This window comes from Cervus canadensis, chromosome 15 (assembly GCF_019320065.1).
Source record: "Cervus canadensis isolate Bull #8, Minnesota chromosome 15, ASM1932006v1, whole genome shotgun sequence".
NCBI classification, from domain to species: Eukaryota; Metazoa; Chordata; class Mammalia; order Artiodactyla; family Cervidae; genus Cervus; species Cervus canadensis.
The window spans coordinates 36843049-36855644 of record NC_057400.1 but is presented as its reverse complement, the minus strand read 5'-3'; the positions used below and the strand labels follow the sequence as shown (position 1 = coordinate 36855644).

At 38.9% G+C, this 12596-nt stretch overlaps 1 protein-coding gene and 1 non-coding gene across 2 annotated transcripts in view; one reads left to right on the top strand and one right to left on the bottom strand.

Moving 5' to 3' along the window:
- GPD2 (glycerol-3-phosphate dehydrogenase 2) overlaps positions 1–9019 on the bottom strand; it is a 226390-nt gene extending 217371 nt beyond the window's left edge. The window contains exon 1 of the mRNA XM_043488118.1: positions 8891–9019. The gene's annotated coding sequence lies outside the window, so the exon portion shown is untranslated. The remainder of the gene's footprint in view (positions 1–8890) is intronic.
- TRNAC-ACA lies at positions 5326–5397 on the top strand. Its single transcript has one exon. It is a non-coding gene; the product is annotated as a tRNA-Cys (tRNA).
- Positions 9020–12596: the final 3577 nt, after the last annotated feature.

Below are 12596 nucleotides of genomic sequence, written 5' to 3'. Positions count from 1 at the left end.
TAGGCCACTACTGCTGCTTCTATTAAAAAATTCAACAGCATTACATTAGCAAGTATGATAAAATCGACTTGTATGAATTAAAAAACTATAGTAGTTGCTTTAAGCAATGACTGAGTTATAATTGCTATTGTCAAAGAGCTTATAATCAAAGAAGCATTTTTTCCCTCTTTCACACCTATTTGCTCCACCATTCTTTACATAATATCAGATGTTACCCATAATCTCTTGCAACATGATTCTGAATTAGTCTTATACACAGAATAGAGATGCTAAGAGAATTGATTGCTAATTAGTTCTGTTGCTTCTTTTCACTGCAGTCATATTCTTAAGTTAGTATACTCATCAATATATGACTCATTCACAAAACTTAACTGCAGTTTTAGTTAAATATCTAGTTATCATCATTGTAATGCTAATAATTATAAGGATGATGATGATGATAATAATAATAAACTGGAGTGGTTTTAGGGTTAGAAATGTGAGTCTAAAAATGCTATCTTCATGATCTGCGTTTATCCTACATCAATAATTTTGCATCAAATTTGCTCAACTTACAAATCAAAAATAGATTTTTCTGTCAGCAAAGACTAGGCTTATATCTGAAAATCAAGCACAGCTTGTACATCATCATTAACCATAAAGGCTCTGAAATCAGAACCTAGCTGCCAATTTTGTTGATGATGCATAAGATGAAATCGAGTACAGCTGGCTCTTCTGTCCCATGCTAGCTCTGCAGTACTGACATTAGTGAAAAATCTGTTTGTTTTTTGTTTCAGGAAATTAAATAGCTATGACTAAAATGAAGCAGAGGGAACAGATATATCTGAGCAATAAACAGGTGCTATTTTTATTTTTAAGTTTATTTCACTTCCATTAGGTGCAACACTACTTTGACAAATTGCAATGACCTCAAAGAAAATATGTGAATCTTAAAAAAGAAAAAAAAAAACCAGAGGAGCCCCTTTATTGATAAATGAGAACCAAATCACACAAATAATTTATAATTTAAAATTCACCATAAGTAAATATAATTCTCTTAATGATTATTCCTCCTAACAGAGTGTCTATGGGCTGATTACACCTTCAAAAAGGAGATTTTATTTCCTGACATGTCAACTGCCTTAGTAGAATAGGCACTTCATGATTTAGGCTCAAGGTGAGTAACTTAGTGGTGGAGAAATAAACCAATTTCTAAATATTTCCTTAAAATGAGGAAGTGAGAGAATTTTCAATGAGGCAATATTAAGTTAAAGGCATAAAACTTATTTCCAAATCCCTAAATTTATTGGAAGCTTGTTGAATTAAGGAGATCCTTATCCTCTTTTTCCAGGCAAGCATTAAATATGCTGTGCCAGTGTGGGGTGGAAGTAAGGACTGAACACACACATTAACTGCCAACACTTCAGGAAATCCGGTGAAAGAAATCTTTTTAAAGATACATACACAAGGATGGGGGGAAGGGACAGTTAAGGAGTTTGGGACTGGCATGTACACTCTGCTATATTTAAAATGGATAACCAACAAGGACCTACTGTATAGCACAGGGAACTCTGCTCAATCTTATGTGGCAACCTGGATGGGAGGGGGTGTAGGGGGAGAATGGATACATATGTGTGTAGGGCTGAGTCCCTTATCCTGAAACTATTACAACATTGTCAATTGGCTATATACCCCAATACAAAATAAAAAGCATAAAAAAAAACAAGAAGGAAGAGAGGAGATGACAGCAACATACTTTTGAAAACTGGAAAAGAGGTGAATGAAATCTGACAGACTTAGCAGATCTCAAAGAGAGGAAACTAAGTTAGTAAGGGAGAAAGCCGATGAACACCCCCATTGACATAACAGAATCTTCCAAGAAATGACAGCCCTAGGGAATTCTGAAACTGAAAGTGAAGGAGGGCAGGTCTCCTGGAGGATTGGGTGAAAGCTGACCAAGGAGCAGTTATCTCTGTGAATCCCTTTTCAAGCTGAGGCTAAAGGAAGAGCGATTCTCCCCACTTTGGAATACATCCCTCATGTTATTTTAGACTTATATAGAGGCCAGGCACAGTTGAAGACCTAATAGTCTATTGAAAACATCCCTTCAAGCCCCTTCTCCACTCAGCTCCCAGGACACTGGCAGCCAAATCTTGACCCTCCACCAAGCAGAAAGGTGGACTTTTCCCGAATACCTGGCCATTCCACCTGGAAAGATCTAAAACTATCGCTAATCAGGATACCCAACAAATAGTCTTTCCAGATCACCTTGCAGTAAAGCTCAGATCAGTGAGTTCCATATGGGTGTATGCATTCAGAGCTCCCAATCAGCTTTTAGTCTTTCATTCTTAACTGGAAGCAGAAAATCAAGGATTATAAGACATCTGAGAAAATCTCTAATGCAGAGGGGATAGGGGACTTGGGGAAGGAAGGAATAGGAGTTGTAATTTAATGGGTACAGAGTTTTAGTTTAGGAAGATGAGAAAGTTCTGGAAGTGAATGGTAGTGATAGTTGCACAACAATGTGAACTTACTTAATGCCACTGCACTGTACACCTAATATTGGTTAAAATGGTAAATCTATGTTATATATATTTTGCAACCACAAAATAAATAGAAAAATTAAGTTTATGAGACTGTCGATTGTAAAATAAAGGCGTGGAATTTTCTTTAAAAATACAACAGAAACAAAATTAAATAAAAACAAGTAGAAAGTGATAAGAAATTAAAGCATGAGACCAGGAGATCTAACGTATAATATATAATGAAGATATTTCCAGAAATGGAGAAAAGAGAAAACATACAAGAGGAAATCATTAGTGAAATAATCCAAGAAAATGCCCCATAACTGTAAGACATTAATTTACAAATTGAAAGGCCTATTCAGTGTTCAATATGATGGATGAAAACAGAATCACATCAAAGCATTAACACTGGAAAATTTTAGAATAACGAAGACAAAGGAAAGATGACCAAAGTTTCCGGAGAGGAAAATATCAGGTCAAGAATCACAACAGTGTTTCATTTCTTAACAGTAAGACTGGGACTGGAGCAACGACTTTATATTTCTGAAAAAAAGCATTTCCCACCTAAAACTGTATTATCAGCCAAACTGTTAATTAGATTACAAGAAAGAATAAAGAGATTGTCAGAAATGTAGGATCTTTAAAAATTTACCTCCTAGAAACTCTTGCTCTGAGACTACTGGAAGATATACTCTGAGAAAAAGAAAATGTATGTTGTCAGGGGGAGAACACTAAGGGAAGAGGACTACGTGGGCAGAGAGAACAGAGAATCCAACACAGAAAAAGGGCAGAGAAGCCCTAGATAAGAGTATAGGTTTACAGGACCCATAGTTATATGGGTCACCATACGCACAAGTCAAACACCATACTACATCAGTTAGTACTGTCAAACTCCTTAGACAGTTTTTGGCTGAGGACAGTGCAAGGCTCTTTATTCCATATGCTTCCTTCCCTCCACACAGAACAGCTGTGCACAGATAAAAGTGGTAGAATTACTCTAAATGCTGATGGTGCATGAGGCAATAAAAGAATATGTCCCTGAATTAAATGGTTACACTGAATGCTGTCAGCCATATTAGCAAGAGTCTTATGATCTCTGCAGACTACAATTTAGAAGAAAATATGTATTTACCTAAATACATTAAATTCTCTCACGTGGACATTCTCCTGCATAGGAGTCTGTACATGTGTGTGATAGGTGTGTGAGTAAGTCTCTGAAGGGATATACAAGGAGCTGATGACATATTCGTTTCTGGGGAAAGGAAGTGTGGGGTTGGGCAAAGGGGGCATGAGGAAAACTTACTTTTCAAGATTTATCCTTTCATTCCTTTTGAATTTTTATCACAATTCAAAAAAATGAATAAATTACATGCTTTAAAAATTTATAGTTTTAAGCAAGAAATTCAACATCTAGGAGTTTATACTAAAGAAATCTCTATCCTTAAAGCAAATGATGTAGGTACAGGGATTTCTTTGTGTCAGCAAAACTTTAGAAACAGCTTACATATAAATTTACTAGGTACTGATAAAATAAATTATGTATCTTCCTGCAAGGGAATAGTATGCAACCAGAAAAAAGTAAAAGCCCTTTATGTACTGATACAATACTATCTCCCAAATAAGCTGTTAAGAGAAAACAGATAAGAAACATACTTAAACAAATGTGCGAACTCACATTTGGTTGTATACATGTAGACTATCTCTGGGAGAAAACACAAACATTTTAAAACATTGGTTTAGCCTGAACTTCATGGCAGGGGAACAGGGATATGACAGAAATTATTCTCTGGATGTAATTTTGTACCTTTTGAATTTTGAGCCATTTGAATATATTACCTTTGAAAACCAAACGGAATTACAGTTTTGAAAATGTGGGGCATTTTTAAATAGCCAAGATTCTTTTCATCTCAATTCTTCCTTTTTTCCCTATTGCAAAGCCAGTATGAGATCTTTCATCTAATAATAACACTCTGGTTGTAGTTCTGCAATGTTTAAGAAATGAAATCTGTTACTCCTGCTGGGATCACAAGAGTTGTCAGCATACGTGGGCAGCAGTGGGTGAAGAAGAGCTTTTGGATTTAAGGCATATAAACTAAATACCAAAGTTGAATGTATTATAACAACATTGTTAATATAGGAGAAATTTTATAGTAATGTCGCTTATGAAGACATCAGTGATATACTTCTCTAAGATACAGATAGACCATTCAAGATAGACCAAACGGACGTCACTGGTGGCCCAGTGGTTAGGAATCCACCTTCCAAAGCAGGGACACAGGTTCGATCCCTGGTCAGGGAACTAAGATATCACATGCCGTGGGGCAACTACCTAGCCTGAGCTCTCCAGTGCCTATGCAAAGTTAGAGTACTGCAACAAAGACCCAGCATAGTGAAAAAAAAAAAAAAAGACCAAAGATAGGAAAAGAGAGGGATAATGGGAGCTCCAGACTGGATTTCAAAGCTATGTCTGGGTCCCTTTTCAATAGTATGACTTATTGGGATAGAGGAGCATATTTTGTTTCCTCCTTCCTCCTCCACGTGTTTTATAAACCATCACGCATATTAGAAATGTGGGTATGAATTTAACTCCATAGAAGACTTTTGAAAATGCTATAAATAACTAACTTCCAGGAAATTAAGTGAGCTTTGTATATAAAAAAAGCCCCAGATGTAATGTGATAAAGACAAGATGCAGTGGTAAAGATCCTTGCGCCCCCAAATTGGTCTATTTGTATTCAAAATCTGCATTCAAAGACCCCACCATGGTCTCTAGCACAGCCCACATTACCATCTACAGATTCATCTAGGACCAAAATGGGCTTCCCTGGTAGCTCAGATGGTAAAGCATCTGCCTACAATGCAGGAGACCCGGGTTCGATCCCTGGGTTGGGAAGATCCCCTCGAGAAGGAAACGGCAACCCACTCCAGTATTCATGCCTGGAAAATCCCATGGACTGAGTAGCCTCATGGACTCGCAAAGAGTTGGACATGACTGAGTGACTTCACTTCACTTCAGGACCAAAATTATTTGATGAGATTATGGAATTATCTAAAAAAGACTTTGACTATATGAACATTTACTTTCCCAAACAAAACTGACAGATTTTCCAAGACATCACATCAAGCTTCTACTGTGTTGCCATCTGTCTCAATACTGAAAACCTGAGTAATCTTTAAATGAAATCCTCTTAGCATGACAAATGACTCTAATGGCATCTCTTAATGAACAAATGGCTACCAGCTTGAAAAATCTATGTCTCTGAAAGAAAAGTGCAACTTTCAATAGAAATCCCAAGGACAGTTTTTTTTACTGGAGGTATTGGCCAAGCACTGGGGAAGGTCAAGGGCCAACACTCTTTAGAAAGACAACCATGGCAGTCCCATGCGGTCGTGTGGAGCAGAACCTGACTAGGGCAAGGAAGCCACTAGTGGTAGGAAACAATATAGGCAGCTGTTGTCAGAATTCAAGTAAAAAATGATAAAAGGTGAAGGAAGAGAGAGGAAATAGATTTTGAGGGGAAGGAAATGGGGATGAGGGGATACAATGTTTAGAGTTAGAATGGACAAGAAGCTCGGACAGCTTTGGCAAAGAAAGTTTCTGCCCCCCTCTCCTGAGTTGTCTGTGCATCTACAGCTCTTTCAGGGCCTTGTTCTCTTTTGCCTTCAGAGGCCACCATTCACTTGCCTGCTACTTGCCAGATGTTGGGATCACAACCCTGGCCTCAGGGAAGTGCGATGTGCAGAAGGTTATATTTTGCGGTGCTCTTCTTTGCTCTGATTGTCCCATACTCCCCAGCCCCCACCACCACTCAAGTCTGTGCAGATGTTAATAATGACTGAAGGTGAGAAACAAACGAAAGAAATGACAACATAAAGGATAGATTACAAACTGTTCATGAAATAAAACTTTCCAACAGTTTAAAGGAAAAGAGCAATAAAAAGCTTACCACGTACAAAGAGACCCCCTTAAGAGCACACCCCGGTTCCTAGCCTTGCTTCCTAGCCTTAAGTTCCACGGTAATTGACCCTCCTCTTAGAAAATGTGGTGCTGGTGCTTAGTTGTGTCCGACTCTTTGTGACCCTTTGGGCTATAGCCCACCAGGCTCCACTGTCCAGGGGATTCTCCAAGCAAGAATACTGGAGGGGGCTGCCATCTTCCTGACTCAGGGATCAAACCCACACCTCCTGTGTCTCCTGCCTTGCAGGCGAATTCTTTACCCACTGAACCACCGGGGAGTGCGGGGGGAGTGCCTGTCTTCAGGTCTCTATTCTACACGTCTTTACTATGGTTTGCCCTACTCATGGTAGTTTAATTTCATGAAAGATCCAGCCCTCTCTCCAATCAATGCAACCCACAGGATATTATTATATTTGTATATTTGCAACAACACCATTCCCAAGCCTGAGTTAAGCATTATGAAATAACACTATAGAGGGTCTCTAACAGCACAGCCCCTTGTAGAGTTTGCATTTCAACTTGTGCCACTGGTAGCAGTGAAGATTTGCCACCTTATTCTTCTTGGTCATCCACTGAATTCTACACAAGCATACCTCCCAAAGGCAAATAATAATTATCAAAGACAATTCATATTAAAGAAGAGAAAAATTTCCCTAAATATAACATAATCTGCACCAAGTCTACCTTAAATGGAGATAACTGGCTACATTTTTATTCAGTTATGTTGATTCTCACTTTGTTCATCCTCCTGCTTCTAACCATGCCCAGATTCCTATAGGTCTGTAAGAAACAGGATGCATCACAGTAACCTTTTCAAGTGACAGCAACTCCCTTCCTACACAAAGATGTTGAAATCATGGAATTATTAAAGAGTATAGATATAAATGTCATGTGTTTGTGTGTGTGTGTGTGCAAAGTGAGTGGAGGGTCTTTTTCCAGGTATAATTAACTTGGCTCTTTTAAGTATCTGATTTCTTTTGCTATTTGAACTAATGTTTTGGTTCTTGGCTATACTAAAATATTCTGTAATCACAAATATTGTATAGTTCTAGGGAGCGAACAGACAAGCACGGGGTATAACATACTTAAAGGAAAAGAACGTCTTAAATTTAAAAAAGAGAAGCAACTTAGCCAAAGTTTAAAAAGTGAGAATTCTTAAACTTTGGAATATATGGTTATAATTTGCTCAAGAATAAAGAATGCGATCATGTGATGGGTTCCAATAAAATTTAACCTTTCAGTCTCTTAGAATTTATAACTTTGCTATTCTTGTTACTATGGTAAATGTTTTCATTCACAAGGATAAGGTGGACTCTAAGATCTCAACTGTAAAAATGGATGATTATTTCTGCTTCCACATCATTTATTTAATGTAGTCTATGATTTCCACTATTTACAAATAACTGTAGATAGCCTAATGGCCAGGTCCTAAAATTTTCAAGATAAATTAGAGAGAATTTTTGCCCTTATAGAGGTCAGTTTAAGAGGGGAGATAGAGAAATAAACAAAAAATTGAATATGGGTCACAATAGAAAGATGTACAGAGTATGACAAGTAACTGATCAATTTTAGAGTGTGTAGGTTGGAGGTGTAGGGAGCATGGCAGTGTTGGTGTCAGGAAAGATTTCACAGAAGCTAAAGCCCTTGAACTAAGTATTGAAGGATAGACAGTATGGGAAGTTCATTCCAGCCTGAGGAAAGAGCTTGTGCAAAGGTACTAATACATGAAGCAACACAGGCAACTTGGGGAACCAGTCTTAATTGACTAGGAGAGGGAGCTGAGGCTGGGTGCATCAACAAGTAAAGAGGTGGGAGATACACAGGGACCAAAAAGGTTGCTGTGTTTCCTGTCTCGAGCTTTTACCACTAAACTCTCTGTTGTGATGGTAGAAGGGTTTAATGTCTCTGCGACAAGAAGAGTCTCATCCTCCCTGGAGTTAGTTGCTCAGTCGTATACGACTCTTTGCGACCCCATGGATTGTAGCCCGCCAGGATCCTCTGTCCATGGAATTTTCCAGGCAAGAATACTGGAGTGGGTAGCCATTCCCTTCTCCAGGGGATCTTCTTCACCCAGGGACTGAACCCAGGTCTTCTGCATTGCAGGCAGATTCTTTACCTTCTGACCCCCCAGGGAAAGAGGTTTAACCCAAAATGGGCATTCTTATTTGATTTTGACATGCCACTCCCTATGTGACAATACGAAATGCTCCCTCCCCTCTGCCCAGTAACAGTAACATAATAAATTATATCTTATGTGTATTCATCAATATTAGTCATCGGGTAAGTTCTGTATGTACTATGCCCCAGCACTAAGGCCTTGAACAGGTAGGTAAAGTAAGTATTAGAGACAAGTATATCTCTTTTCAATTCAAATGGCAGAAAATTCAGTCCCAACTGACTGTAGCTAAAAGAGAACCGATTTACTCACATGAGAATCTGATGGGTCTCATGAGCTTCAGGAACAGCTTGATCCAGGCTCAAATGTCTTGAACTCCCAATTCCCCTCCATCTCTTGGGTCCATTTTCTCTGTGTCAGCTGCATTTGCTAGCAGACTCCTTTGCCTGTGGTGGCAGTTTTCATCTTTTCATGCTGAAGTCCTAAGAACAAAAAAAAGGGAGAGATCATTCCTGGTGGCTCCCACACATATCCTGACTGTCCTTGTGGCTATTTGGGGTGCTGATTGGTCAATGTAAGGAAGAACTAAGGTAAACACTGGTACAGATGAGTGAGGTCCAGGTGGTATTTGTATGATGATTCATCTGCCACGACACATCTGGATACTAGAACCATGACCTCAGGGGACTCGTTTGCCGTCTACCCCGGATTCTGTACTTCCACAACTCCTCCAGTATCAGCTCCCAGCTCCTTGTCTCTTCCTCAGGAAACATGGATCACTGTTTCTCTCTCCCCATGTATGTGCCTGTGGGCAGCCTCTTCCTACTTTCAAGGAAACACTATCCCCCTCTGAAGCTCCTTCAGGATATTGAGTCCTGTCCGGAAACCCTTTTCCCTGAGAATTTAGGATTCTATAAAACAAAGCCAGAAGCATGCATATGTTACTTTTGCCTTTCTTTTTTCCATGTCTTGGGACAGTGAACATTTAGCAGGAGACCTGCTTACAGACGTGGGAAGGGAGAAGAGAAGCAATAGCAGAAAATACAAGGAGGGGAAAAAAGTGTAAACATAATTTAGATTTCAAAATATTATCCCAAGGACTCACTCACATGGCATTTCCAATTGGTAATACAGAAAGTTCTGGGGTTTTTCCTTTCCTTCTCTCCCCCTCCTTTCTCTCTCTGATATGAGCAAACAGACAGACCACTGGCAAATAAGCTGGTAAATGAGTAGCCCTTATATAGAATGTGTGATGTAATTGTCCTGACAGGTATTACATGCTACTTTTCTTTTTAGGATGGAATTTATATATCAGTCTCAGCTAAGTATAGCTCCGATCTGACTAATACAAACTTACAATATTTTGTGTTTATAGTTTTGAATATTGTGACCACGGAAAATTGATTTTTTAAAATGTGTTGGGTTTCTGCTTTTTTGAGGACTGATCCTTCATAAGCACTTCTAAATAGCACATCTAAAATAAAGAATTTCCAGCAAAAGAAAATCAAGGAGTAACAGAGTTTTTCATGTATATCATTGATGCCTTTCAACAGGACGTACAGAGCCAGGCTCCAAAAAGAAACTGCTCTAAGAAGTCAACACAGGGAGAATTTAACTCAAAGAATTTGTAAAAACAGGTGATGAAAGGGAGAAGAGAGCCCCCAAAGAAGGCAGTGACTCTAGGATAAAACAACTATCCTAAAAAATAGGATAAGACAACTATAATTCTTAAGTGAGAGGAATAAAGGGAAAAGCCAATGTTACTGGAGCCCAGGGTCAACCGTCACAGGGCATTTGGGCTTCCCTGGTGGCTCAGAGAGTAAAGAATCTGCCTGCAATGCAGGAGACAAGTTCGATCCCTGGGTGAGGAAGATCCCTGGAGAAGGGAATGGCTACCCACTCCAGTATTCTTGCCTGGAGAATTCCATGGACAGAGGAGCCGGGCTACAGTCCATAGGGGTCACAGGTTCAGACAGGACTGAGCGACTAACACTTTCACTCTTCAAAGCAGGGGGCAGATGAGGAATATTCTGACTTGCCCCATCCTTCAGCTCTCTGCTTTCCTGCTTCCCACTGCTCACACCCAGCTGGCACCAGCTCCTCAGGGAAGGCAAGGCAACACTGCTCACTGCTTGTAGGATCAGCTCCTCTGTGATTACAGACCAGAGACAGGGAGAGAAGAGCCAGGAATGGATCAGAGCGCACACAGGCCTGCGACCCTGAAGCCTCCACTAAGAATTTTTAAAAATTCACTGTTAACAAATCCAGGTTTGATATTATAATTTATGCAGGAAGAACAAAGTTGTCTATAATGAGTTCCATCAAGGAGTTACCAAAGGCTCTACAACTTGGGGATAAATCATTGAAATCAGGGGGGGAAAAAAAAAGGCCAGTTACATATGTATGTTCATATTTTGAACTGATGTTGGAAGCTCTGTCAATTTTGCTGAATTTAGTCAACCTTCTTTTTAAGAACACAACCTACCTTTATTTCTTTATTTTTTTTTTCTTTTTTTTATTTCTTCGCTTTTTAAATGCAGAAAGCTCCTAGCTCTATAACCTTGCTTGCCCCTTTCTTTTCATTTGGAATACTGAGAATCCAATAGCTTTTTATTGTTAGGCTTCTGTTGATCCATTTAATGGTTACTGCATTTGCTTATACTAGGACTTCAATGATAGTGTCCAAAATGAATTTTCTATCACCAAAACTATTTTCTATCTCTACTGCACTACTGCACAGGAAACAGCAAATGTTTGTGCTCATTTCTTTGAAGTCTCAACCTGGCTGGCACAACTCTCTAAACACAGATCATGATTAACTGAGTAATAAGGCAAGACTGCACAATAGTTTCTCTAATAAATTCTTCAATACTGTTACCTTAGAGAAGTCTTTTCAAAGGATTTAACTTCAGGTACACAGAAACTTTGGAAAAATTGAGAAATGTCCAAATGCTAAAACATTCACTGTTTTAAAAAACTGTAACAAGCTTTATGGTGTCAAGGAGATCCAAGTAAAAGATTTCCAAATTTTCAGTATCCTACTTTTTATTTTTACAAATTTCAGCATGATGGTTCTGGTTTTTTTTTTGCTTTTACTTTGAGAAAACTGATTGTTTCACTTGTACTTCTACTGGTCCTAGAACTAAGCTTTTTTTCACCTGTCTAAAATGCAGCATGTTTCTGGTTTAGTCTGGATACTCTTAATTCTCACTCTGTTAAACTTTTTTTTTAATTAAAATTTATTTATTTTTAATTGGAGGATAACTGCTTTACAATATTGTGTTGGTTTCTGCCATTATCAACATGAATCAGCCATAGATAGAGGCATGACCCCTCCCTCTTGAAGCTCCCTCCCACCTCCCACCACATCCCACCCCTTAAGGTTGTCACAGAGCACCAGGTTTGAGCTCCCTGCATCATACTGCAAATTTCCACTGGCTATCTAACTTTACAGGAGGTAATGTAAGATGTATGTTTCAATGCTACTCTCTTAATTTGTCCCATTCCCCTACCCCGCCCCCCCAATTCTATTCTCACTCTAAAAGTTTAAGTTCCATTCCATGGAGAATGGAACTGGCCACATGAAAAAAGGATAAGAAATAAGCAGAAGAGTTTAAAACTATGTGAGAAGTTGGAAGTTTCAGAAAAGTAGCAGTGAAAGAAAAATACCTCTTTATAAGCTGCAGAAGAAAGAACTTTAAGATGAAATTAAATCAGAGATACAAACATTTTATGGAAAAGGGAGACAGATGTGCTTTTGGAACCGGGAAAATACTGGTTAACTTTTAGTTGTGATCACACTTCGGTGGTGTCTATGTGAAGCAAGTGCTTTGGCTCTAAACTTGTTTCTTCCGCTTTTATGTTTTCTGCCTTCACCAACCTGGAGACAGGAGAATGAGGTAAATTTTGACTCTCTGGTGGTCAATGAGATAACTTCTGCTTGTCTTATAAATACTGCTGACGGATAAACAACTTAGTGTCTTTCAATTGAAAACTTCCTCCTAAAGACCATACAAGC